Here is a 12,825-nt window from a genome sequence, read left to right as displayed (position 1 = left end):
CACACTCATAGACATGGACTGGATTTGCATGTTAAGAGACTTGGAGCTTGTCATGCGTGTATCTACTCCAGGCAACTGAGAGAACATGATGCTTTACATGCTGCTTCTTCTTGCAGAAGGCTTCTGATTCCCTATTTTAGTTTGTGTCCTTATGCGTCAAACTTGTTTATTTTTAACCACCTCCAACACGTTAGCCTAGCAGTAGTCTTGCATTGTCGGACCTGTCTCCACAGCGCTGTGGAGAGGTCTGGCTACACCACACATACATTCTGGGATAGGAGAAGAAAAAAACGCAACGCTGGGTTGTTTGCATTTCTTTAGTTTAAACCAATCCCAATCGTCTTGTGCGGCACTAAGCTCCGAACGCAGCAACGGTGGCTCTGCAAAATAGTCTCGGGAAGGAACTTGTTTTGGTGGAACATTTGCACCCCAAAAGAAAACGCCACATACAATATTAAATGAAGTTAACTGTTCACACAATACAGTAAGGTGAGCTACTTAAAATTAGCTGGATACATGGGTAAACCTCATTTGCTCTTGTATCACTGTGTGTACTACGTCCACAGCAATGCCCACCAATCGGTCCCGAAACGTCTCAGTTGAATAGTAAATGCCGTAAACATATTCTTTGTAATTCTTTACAATTAATCCCAGAAAGAACCAAAGCAGGCCTGCGTTGTTGCACGATCCAAATTTTCTTCCAAACGTGCTATTTTCAGCGTGTAGCTCGCTAGCTCGAAGTTTCCCGAAGAGAACAGAGTTTGAGAACGGCGACACACAGAGAGCGGGAGGTTAGGGATGTGCGCCGGAAGTGAGGCAATTATCCTGGAAATGTGCTTCCGTTGATCCAGACTAGCCTAACCGTGATCATGTGTGGATACTTGCGTCTCTATTTTGTGACCTTGCTAGTTCACTTTGCACTTAGCAGTGATTGGTAAGAACTGGTTTGCATGCTTGTTTAGACATAATGCATTAATAACACTACGTCAGGTTACGTTTGATTACCCACAAATATGTCTTAAAAGTTTGCATACTTATGAATGTGTTTTCTAAGCTTGTTAATTAATATTTGCACATGCTGGGTTTGCATTCGTCCATAATGTAATTCATCTATGTTTACATGCAAGGCTAGACTCATTTAGGGGTCTCAAGCAAGCTGGAACAACAGGATGCCGTCATGTACAAGGCAAACAGACACTGCAAGACATACAGTGCTGCAGCTGCACACATCACTCCGCTCCACAGCCTTTTTTGCTTTGTGTACTCACACAAGATGTTTATAATAAAACGGATTAGATTAGAAAAGTACCTCTAGAGGATCTGCATAAACTGTGAGACATTGTGAGCAAATATATGGCTAATTTGGGTTATAAATGAAAACATGCTGAGGCAACTCAGCGTATTACTTTCAATGTGAGAAAAGCAGTCGCTTAAGTTCACCATTAGTAATGACTTGGTTAAATATAATTTATGACTTGGAACATAAATTATTCACCGACTTGCTGATTAATTATGTAGGCCTGAAATGTAATATCTCTGATTATGTGTGACAGTAGATTCTCATCGTTACAGATGGAGGGAGTTTCTAACAGAGGCTTTATGTTAAGCAGCTTTCTTTTGTAAATTGATACAGACACATTTAGGCAAATGCGAAAAAGTGTTTATCCTCTTGCTTGATTTTATAACACTGAAGGATTTTCTTCTGCAATACTATGCATGCATTCATTAAAAATCCTTACTTTAAGGTCATAGTTTAATCCCTGTAGAATATAGAGGATCCAGTCTGTAGAAGCTAAGCTGATTTTGTTCTACTCTCATTTTTTAAGAGTAACTGCCACCTCTTTTTAAATGATTGAATTTCATTTTTGAACAGAACTGGATTTATAGCCTTGGAGCAAAGTAAAGTTATTCTGTAATGATACAAATAAAGGAAAGGATGTGGTCAAAACCTTTCATCCATTTTTCATGCTTGTTTAACTTTTCCTATACACACCACACTAAATCCATTTTCCACACCAACTTTGAGGAGCCTTAGCTCAAGATTGGTGCAGACAGCTTGTTAAATATGTATCGGCTGAGCGATGGGCAACCTGCTGAAGTAGCAATGTACCTCACCTCCAGCTGAACAGGGGGAGAATGAATATGATATATGATAGATCCTACAATGAATGAATCAGAACCTCAACTTCTGTAGCCTTTCAAAAAAGGCTGATGTGACACTTCTCAACATGAACTGTATTGTGGAGGAAAAAATATGTAAGGTGCAAAATATAACTGCACAATATCACCCTGATGTGACCCAGGCATGGCAGCCAGAGGAGCCAGGCTGCATGTTCTTAATGGATGATTATATTTAATCTCATTTCGGTACAAAAAAAGTAACCCAATATAAATTTGTAAAAGGTGATAGCATCTTCATGAGTCTGAATCTCACTACATAGTCTGCAAGAGGAAACCATACCTTTTTGTTCCTGTGTAGTCTATTTTCAGGATAATGTAGCGTGGCATTGGTGAGCTTTCTTCTGTGGTAAGCAGTATATCAATTGCAGCAGGCACACCTGAAAATACAACATATTCAGTCATTTCATTGTCGTTATTTAAACTGTGTTCCCTAAATCTAACTGGGCGTCAAATATGTGTTACCAAAATCCAACTACTTCCCTGAATCCAAAGTGAAACCTGTGTTCCCTAAATCCACCAAGACATAATGTGTGTGTTCCCAAAATACAACAACATATCGCGTGTTACCAAAATACACCAAGGCATTGTGTATGTTCCCTTAATCCAACTAGAAACATGTGTTCCATAAATCCACCAAAACATCATGTGTATTCTCTAAATCCAACGAGGCATAACGTGTGTTCCCTAAATCCACTAAGACATCATGGGTGTTCCCTAAATCTAACAAGGCATAATGTGTGCGTTCCCTAAATAAGAGGCATTGTGTGTACCCTCAATCCAACAACGCATCTTTTGTGTATATCCTAAAGCCATTTGTCGTATCATGGGAGACCTTGTCTGTAAAACACACATGCAGCACATATCATCCACAGTGTGCCTCTCTCAATGCTGCTGTTTAGTGAGTCACCGTCTCTGCGCTGCTGTCTCCCAACTGATCTGTAGTTAATCTCTCAGAGGTCTCCGGTGGGAGGAAATGATGAAGAGCGGAAGAGAAAGACAGAGAAATAAGAGTTACTCTCTGCTGCAGCCCGATGAGCTTCCCTAAGCTAAGGCTCCCTAGGGAACGCTCAAATGTCCAAACCCCTAGCAAGACTTCACCGACTCAAGTGATTATGGTTGTAGTGTGTGTTTACATGCGTGGGCTCATGTTTAATGTTTACTTACGAACTGATATATACTCTGAGCTTTTTGACATTTCAGTCTCAATATCTAGCAGACCAGCACAGAGCTGCCGGGAATGAATGGATTTAATTAAATCTGACTGATTTAAAGCATCAGCAGCCAAATCTACAAAATGTAAGCAACTGCAGCCTGTTGCCAAACCCACGTCTTAAGTTTCCTCGGGGCTTTAAGTTGAGAACCTCTTTTGTTTTACGTACAATGTGTCCTTGTGATTAAAGCTGACCGAGACAGAAAAATCTATAACGGGTCAGCTTTTAGTTTAGTGTGTACGCATTCATAGAAAGATGGTTTATTTCTAGCTGTTCGGATACAGAAAAAGACCCACGGTTTCTCTGGTTATACAGTAAGTCTGTCCAACAGAGAAATCCTCAAAGTAAGTCAACAAGATGAGTCCAACAGATTGAGGACACGGCTCGGTTTCTGGTGATGCTTCCATTTGGTGGGCTTCCAGGTGGCAACCAGGCTGACAGTGCTGGGTTGTTCTGCTGCAGGCTCTGCTCACTGATCTCCTTTCTCTTGAGATGCAGTTCACCTCCAAGCACAAGAGATCTGCCACGGAGAAACCGTTTTCTCCACTTTCTTCTGCCGTTTTCCCCCCCATCAAAGGAAGCTCCTGTGTGTTTGTGATACGCTGAGCAAGATGAAGATGTGACTTTTATCCAAGCGTAAGCGAGAAACAGGTAAACCCACATTCATAGACAGAGCAAACGCTTTCACGCATGCGGTCCCAGCAATGCATACTTTCTCCTCCCGCTGTGCCTAAAGGAGTTTTTGTTCAAGATGTGAGGCAGAGAAGGAGAGAGACAAACTGACAGAGAGAGAGAGAGAGAGATTGGATGTATTCTCCACCTCACTTCACTTCTCCCTGGCACCCAGAGGCTTCTCCAAAGCTTTTAGTAAAAAAAAAAAAAAAAAAGAAGCTGTGTGATGATTCAAACAGCCACTTCCCAGCCTTCCCAGCAAACTACTGGCTTTGATATTTCAGTCACCATCAGCCCCTGTGTTGTGTCTGTTTTATTCACCGCCGGGTACATTTTCTTTTCCTGTGGTCCTCCTCCATCACCCCTCTCCCTCCTCCCCCCTCGATCCCTCACCCCCTCATCTACCTCCCTCAGTCGTCCCCCATCTCCGTCTACAATTTGTTCCAGGCTTGCTGTGTTCCACGCTTTGGTCCTGGCTAAAGCTGAACGATGCATTTGCCGTTGTAATTACTGCCGGCCCTGTGGGCAGAAGGAAAGATTGGCTTTCAGTCACTTTATGTGAGTCTGCCTGAACCTGAGGAAGTAGAGACATTGAACCCACTCGCCCCTTGCTACTCTCGTGCCAATCTGGTCGGGCCTGTTGTGACATGCTTTGCTTCATTGCTCAAAAGCTGAGGATGCACTACATTACTTTTGAGGATTTTCTTTTTTCAAATGCATCCTTCCTTTGTCTTGACATCCTATTCTAATTAAAATCAACAGAAGAGAAATGTGATTGGCCGAAGCCAGCTAGAGTACCACAGAAAAGGAAAAACGGGCATCTGTCCAACTTCCATGTTTGTTTTGGTTGGGAGCTCATATTTTCATTGGCAGCATAGTGTTGAAACTCAGATATCTGGTGTGGAATTCAGTGTAAAATACTTATCCTAATCTTGTCATCAAGTGCAACATGCTGGATCTATTTAAAATCTTGTTTTACCGTAAAACTCCAGAATAGTTCAGAGATCAGAGCGATGTTGTCCCTCAGTAATACGGACTAAATAACACTACCACTGGGCCTTGGCTAATGTAACACCTTGCCGTATGGTAGAGCTGTAGCTCAGTTTCAAACTCTGCAGAAATTTGGAGCCAGGCTATTAAAAACAAACAGGACTCCTTTAACATTTTTCGTAGCTTCTCTGGACTGGTGGCCAATTTCTCTAAGAATCCATTGTATCCTCCTAACTACATCCAAGGCCAGGTGCTGGATTCCATCACTGAGCTTTTAACTCCCTACTGTCCCAACAGACCAAAGTGGAGCCAGGCCAAAGTCCAGGTTCATATCAAGCAGTGATTGAGCTTACTTGTATCATGGCTTTGGAACAGCTGGTCAGCTGACAGTGTATCTAAATCCTTACACGTTATAGTCTTCTTCCTGTCTACCTAGTAAACATCTTGTTGTTTGCATAATACCGCTCTGTAGTGTTAACACCTGAACTGTCTTTATGTTACAACTTCTGCATTGTATTTTTTTTGGCCTGAATTATTGTTGTTTTTACTCCTTCCATTTTGTTGTTACTATGGTACCATAAATCTTGAGTGTTTGGGGTTTGAGGAGTTTTTTTTTTTTACCTTCAGGGATTATATATTTGCATGACCAAGAGACCTGAGAATCACATATAGCCGCATGCTCTGCGGCTATATATGATTACACGTAATTATTTGCTTTGAAAAGTATCTTATCTTAAGACATTATTTACCCAGGGATTTTAGACCTGCTGAGCAAACATACCTAAAGTGCATACATCTTTATCAGCAATGTCCTGCCTTATACTCACTGACTTACACACATGACAGCCGTCCAATACAAACACCTGGCGTTGTTAAGGGGTGTTTTTGTGCAGTTTTGTTTAACTTGCATTGAGTGAGGCACTGCCATTATAGGATATTTTATGACCTCTAGAATGATGTGTCTGACAAATAGTGTGGATATGAAGTTTTTAGTTTCAGTGCACTGATATTTATGAGGTTTACAGCAGGCATCAGATACTCAAGGGCCTCATGTATTTATTTGCTTCAGTTATGAATCACAAAGATATTGCAGCGTGCTCTTTACACTTGTGATAAAGCTAAATGTTTTGTTCTTTGCATCTTATTTGTTTTCTTTACTAGCTATCTATTTTAAGAGTAGTACATTGACTAGCTCCAAAATAGATGTAAAGACAACAAGCATGGTTCCCCAGCGGGCATCACATGGAGAAAATTATGCATGAGTAATTGATTGTTTCCATACAAATGGGTCTATGATGAAATATTAAACTGTGTGGTGATACTGAAAGAGAGTAATCATAGCCCTGACGTTCCTGACAGAAGACAAGTGCTATCAATGCCAAAGGGGGCTGACAAATCAGATGTGATTCATGCAGCACAAGTGGCAAGCTGAATAGGCAATAATCCAGAGCTTGTATCAACCTAATTACACCAAACGTCAGCCCGTCAATGATCGCCTATCTCATATATTGATTAGCTATAAGGTAACAATTACAAAGTAATGACCCACTGAAATTTGCCTTGTATTGTCCGAACCTCTTGCCCTCTTTATTGCTCGCTCTCGCAAGCTCTCGTTTAGTCAGGAGGCCCATTTGCACTCAGGGTGAGCCTTTCCACATCCTGCATTTCCAAAGAGCTAAGTGAGACTCTTGCTGTGGCCCCTGCCATCCTATTGATCTCCCCTCTCTAGCTCTCCAAGTGGAGTTTATGCACTAAATTTAGTTTAGTGCTAAGGGCCCTCATTAATAATAGATCCATCGGTTGGGGGTGGAGGGACCATCACTGATTGATTTCAAAGAGAGAGAGATAGTGAGAAAGAAGCAGACGGAGAAAGAGAGAGAAGACCAGGTTTATTTATGGGAGTCAAATCTCCCCAGCAGTCTGAGTCAGCTGTCCTAAAAGTCTCATCCTAGAGTGTAGGTGTTAAGTTCCACGCACACGTATATATCATCAGTGCCATCATCCATCAGCACCGGGTACTTTACGCTGTAGATTTGGAGAATAGAAACCGAGGCGGCCATAAAAGCAGCGAAATGAGATGAATATCGAGTCGAGGCCTGTGAAATGCCGCATGAGCAACAGGGTTATGTAATGCTGCATGCAAACACGCCATGTTTGAGTCTTCAATTTGCTAACAGATGGGACGCAGCTCCAGTCATTAAACAGGCATATTTCCATTCTACAGCAATCACATGGTTACAACCAACCTGTTGACAGTCAGTCACAAACAAGTAGACATGGTGGTAAAATGATAGAACATCCTACCAAGGAAAAGGGAAAATATGCATGCATGTTATGAAGATGTATGCATGAATACTGACAATATGAAAAAGAAATGATACGTGAGAGTAGGGGTAACAGCAATATTGCAATACCATGCTATTGACAAGCCAACCAGGGGATCGCAAGCAATTGCCACAACCGCTAAGTTTTTTTCTTTTTTTAATGAGACATTGATTTTTAATGTGATCTTCAATGCATGTGGATTAGACTCAGAAAATGTAACGATTCGCTTCAATATCGATTTTCGATTCAAAAAAACAATTCACAGTGTGTAAATGTAGTTACTTTTCCCATGTGATTGCAGTAGGCATACAATAACGGTAGAGCTTGAATGGCGATTTGAATGTGAATCGATTTTTTTGCACACCCCTAATGTGTATTGAATGTTAAATAAATTGATAACGAAAAGACGTAAGAGGGTCATTTTTCCCGCCAGGTTGGAAATTAGCACCTGCCAAATGCAGGTGGCGACGCCACGTGGTGGGTATGTTTACATCCGCTGTATACAGCGTAGACCTACACGTGGATAGCTCAAAATGCGTACAGATAACGCGCCACTTGGCTTTAGGAAAGTGGCATGTATGTTTACGCAAAGTCATGATGTCATGTTGAAAATGTGAACATAGAGCTGCTGTCGGACAGACCGCTTCATTTGAAAGTGCGTCTGAGAGGCGCTCGAAAAACAGCAGCTTAACTTCATTAGGACCATTTCAGAAGCTAAAGGTCTAGTTGCCTTTCCTCTGTCAAGTTTGTAATTACAGGTAGTTTTGCTGCTTAAATGTCCAAAGATATCCGCTGCAGTGACACTACTGCGCACATCGGAAACGTTTACAAGCAGCCTCTCTAATCATTCAAGTTAATCGGTTTAGAAACACGGATACATTAATACATCATTTAAAAAGCAACACAGCCTACAGGGATAAAGGGACAGTGAAATGTCCATGCGGGTCTCTAAATCAGAGAAAATAATTCATTTAGGTGGGTGGAAGATGGATGATTTTAAGGGCCTATCCGCGCATTAACAATAGGTTGTGCGTTTGTGTATGTTTGTGTGTATATAATATACTGTAGCCTATATATTTGTATAGTTCTTTTCATACAAACATTTGCACTGTTTTACACTAAAATAGCCTAGTATATAGCCATATACTGTGTATGTAAGCTATAGGCTATTATATATACTGTTGGAAAAACATACATAAATGTATATACCTAACCACACATGCTTGTAGACAGACATACCGTTTGTAGCCAAAATGTGTAGAAATAGGCTTCACTTGTTTTGTGCAAAGTTGTTCAACCAGTCACATACTGTATATTTAGCTCATCTAACCATTATAAAGTCTGATGCTACTGTCACAGTAGCGTAATCCAAATGTTGGCATTAGCTAACATTTACAAAGCTACAATATTAAAATAAGCCAGACGTTATAGTAACTGTTAATCTCCACCGATATATGCAAACATCCAGCTATATGGAAGCCTAAATCATACAGGGGAAAAAAAAAATAGAGTTGACATTCATCAAATATATGTTATGCATGGCCAAAATATACAGCATGTTGGAGGGATCTGTGTGAGCAAAATGCAATTGTGTTTTGCACATGGGCTGCTTTATACTTTTGGCATGGTTACAAACCTCTGATACAGCTAACATCATGTAACAGTACTACAGACTATAGAATAATAGGATTATAACAATGAATGTGATGACTAATACAACTAACAATAATAATAACGGCAGACATTCTTCCAAAGTAAAGTAAGGGCTAAATTAGGAGCTCCCATTCAGAAACAGTGTTAAAGAGATCAGTTAAATCACATCTATAATTTCTAATATGGGCAGTGCTGTTGGCTGATGTCAGATTTCTTATAAAAAGGTCAATGGCAGCTTAATTTGCAGTACTGGCATAAGCTGATATATATAGGTATTTTCAGAACATGTGATGCCCACTTACATATTACAGACATTAACCAAATCCAGTCAGAATTATTAACCAAATCCTGCAGCCTGATAAGTAGGTTTTTAGGTGGGGCAGCTACATTAGTTGTCAGTGGGGATCTTATTTGGATTGGATGTGGCTGCCTTGCCGCAGGGTGCAGCTGTAATGACAGGCCGTTCAGCAGCCACACAACCACACTGAGCATGGCTCATCACAGACAGCAGCCCTACAGGGGAATTATGTGGAGCGACCTGGCACCACAGTACTAGATTTTCCAGCAGACTGCCTCTCGGGTTGTGTTGACAGTGAGTAAGCCTTGAATTTACTCTGCCTGTCAATAAATCCCCCTCTCACCAAACCAATGGGAATTGATGGATCATTGGAAGTGCTCTTTTCTTCCTGTATGTTTCACTTGTTTTATATGATGTGCAGCTGTGGTTAGTGCGCTGTGTGGGCGTGTGTGCACCGAAGACAAATGCAAACATAGTTGTAAATGCATAGAACACAAGTATGGCTTTGCATGCAGCCTTTCACTTCAGCACACACAGATGGTGTACATAAACGTTACGTAGATGCATATAAGTAACTATAGATGCAGATGATATAGCAATATTTTGTGCACATGCTGCTTACAGAGGATGCCACATCTATGGTTTGTATTTGTGTTTTAAATCAAGCACCACTTTGATTCCCATTTTTAAAAAACTCAGCCGTCACACCGTGTGTGTGCCTGTGTGTGTGTTTATGTGTCTGTGTTTGAGAAAGCTCTTAGATCAAAGTGTCAAACCAATCTGCAGTGCTGCGCAGCAGGAGGCGAGAGGTGTTTGTGCTTCCTAATCAACCTCCTGTGCAAAAAGCCACTGGCTTTGTCTCATGTCTCCTCTGTTTCTGGAGATAATATGACACATACAGTTGTGCTGGTTTAATTCATAATAATGGTCTGTCTTGTCAGGATTATTAATCAAGGGAACTCCGGGAAAGCAGAGGCTTCTGTGAGCCTTGTGGGGAGTCGCACATTCAAGAGCTGCATATCTGATTAAAATACTGTTGGCATTGTGAGCAGAGGCCCCCCGAGTTCAGATAGTTAAGCAATTATGCCTGTGTGAACACTCCTAAGTAATGGAGAGACTGGTACATGTTCCAGCTGTTCTGTCTCTGAGTGTGACAGGCGACAGCACAGCCAGCCCTTGACCTCACAGATCTGAAACAGCTTGCGTACCAGCCATTAATCAACACAAATATGGCGCATACTGCACTGATGACAGTAGAGAACAGTACAGTGCAGAATCCAGCCCGTATGTGCAGAATATGAAGCTCAAAATAGCATAGCATAACGACAGTAAATGTGTCCAATTTACGAGTTGACTGGAGCTGAGACAGCATTGCTTCTCTAGATTGAATAAATAATGCAACAATCATGTTGATGTGCCATGTTGTTTTCATGTTGGGCTTGTTGACGTGAATTAAACAACACTCTCTCGGCAGAGATGCCACATGAGCAGTTACCCAAAATATCCCAAAACGTATGGCTGAAGCTGTGAAGTTGTTTATATATTCATAGCATAATAAAATGTTTATTACACAAATTAGCCTATATAGTGGCAAAGCGATATGTAACATTCCCTTCATTCCAGACTCCCTACGAAGTACATTGACGTTGAATGATTCGACAGTACATGATCTACATCCAATGCCAACGCTCAGTGCTAATTCAGGAAATAATGGGATGCTTATACTGTAGTGAAGTGACAAGTAAGGATATGGAGATGTGTTTGCCTTAGGCACCAGAGGCCGTGCTTTTTGTCGACATCCTGTTTGGTGAGTGGGTTGACCCCTCACACAAGGTTATTCCTGTTCGTGTATTGGCGATGCTGTAGTTTTGAGACAAACATTTTGGTTTCTCTCTGCAGTTTGCATGGTAAGTCGCCTTGGTGACAGTCACGTCAACAAATTTCACCGGCAACGTTTTATTTTCTTCTTCTTTGCCTTACTGGGCCATTCCGTCACACCCAATGACTTTTTGACAATTTATCTTTATGAAATCAAAATAAATTCTCAAGTATTATATTAAGCTGTAACTTTATTGTGTTGGTGGACAAAAACTTAGTAAACTAAAGACATCACAGGTGACAATTACTGTATGCAAGCGGCTCCCCAACATCCTGTATCCTTCAGCAGGAAACACATTAACCACATTAAGACGTTGTTGTCATTTTATCTTTGTCAGACGTAGAACTGTAATGTGTTCTTCTACCTCACATGAACTTAAACTCATCATCCTCTCTATTACATTTTTAATTAAATTACATATGCACGGCATATTGTGAAATTACATTCTAACGTTTATGAATAATTGAAAAGTTTGATTGAAAGATTGTTGCCTAATTCTTACTATTTAAAGACATTTGAAAGTGAGAAGACACAAGAACATTTTGGATTCTACTGACCAATTAGAGGCAGTCCCAGCCCATGCTGTGAACTTTCTTACATCATTACTCCATGCTGTTGAAATTAAAAAGGTCCCTGAGATCTCAGTAATGCACCAAAATTTACATTATTCCAATTTGGATTCTGAATCACATAACCTTTAACTGATAAATCGTTCATGGACCGTTAATCTCGTTTCATTGCGTCATCTGTCTCTACAGTGACGACTAATGAACCAATGCAAACCCCCCCTCGTCTCGGGAGGGGGAGTGAGGGGAGAAGCCTCTGCAGGACTGCAGCAGGGCTGGCTGGTCTTGTCAGCTGGCTGTGTTCAAGTGTCAGCTCGGCTCCCTGGATCAGCTTGCTTTTCAATGGCACCACCTCCCCTCTAATCCCTGCCTGCCATTCCTCTGCATTCACAGCTCAGGCCCTCCCCTGCACAAGCCCTCAGCACAAGAGACTTCTTAGTGTACTCACGCATCTCTCTGCCTTTCTCCTCGCTCTTTTCCACTCAGTTCAATTCAGTTCATCTCAATTCTATTTAAGTATGCTTCGATTGCTGCATATTTGAAGAGAAACCTACCAAAGCAATACATTATCAGATGGTGGTATTATACACAACAGTCTATTAAACAACAAACAATAATGAATTCAGCGTTTGTCACCGTCCTATTTCTCTCTGCCTTACTCATTTAACTTAAAAGTCTCAATTTGCTCCTTGATGCGATTTAATGTCATGCCTATAAAAACTCAAAGCAGCTTTGGCCGCAGCAAAAATATATCATTTGACAGCATTTCTCTCTCTCTCTCTCTCTCTCTAGTATGGTAATGTACATTCCTGGCTCAGTTCAGCTGCCATGACAACTCATGGGTTTTCTGCTCATGCAGGACTGTGGGACTGGAGGAACTTTACAGAGCAAGTCCTGTACTGTACAAGACAAGCACGGACACCTCAACCCAGGGAAAAGGCTATTTCGCCTCAGGCACGCAGGCCATAAAGAGTGAAGTGTACAGCGTGTCATCTGCTGATTTTTATTTAATGCTCGCAGAGTGGAAGGCTCAGTACAATGACAGGGTGG

The 12,825-nt window shown here is 41.3% G+C and overlaps 1 long non-coding RNA gene across 2 annotated transcripts in view; it reads right to left on the bottom strand.

Moving 5' to 3' along the window:
• Positions 1–12,825, bottom strand: part of LOC120560386 — a 154,358-nt gene that overhangs the window by 13,029 nt on the left and 128,504 nt on the right. For both annotated transcript variants that reach the window (XR_005639477.1, XR_005639476.1), the window contains one exon: positions 2,462–2,558. This is a non-coding gene — a long non-coding RNA (uncharacterized LOC120560386). The remainder of the gene's footprint in view (positions 1–2,461; positions 2,559–12,825) is intronic.

The sequence above is a fragment of the Perca fluviatilis genome, chromosome 6 (assembly GCF_010015445.1).
Source record: "Perca fluviatilis chromosome 6, GENO_Pfluv_1.0, whole genome shotgun sequence".
Lineage (NCBI taxonomy): Eukaryota > Metazoa > Chordata > Actinopteri > Perciformes > Percidae > Perca > Perca fluviatilis.
The sequence above is the reverse complement of the archived record's forward strand: the minus strand, read 5'-3'. Positions and strand labels throughout refer to the sequence as shown.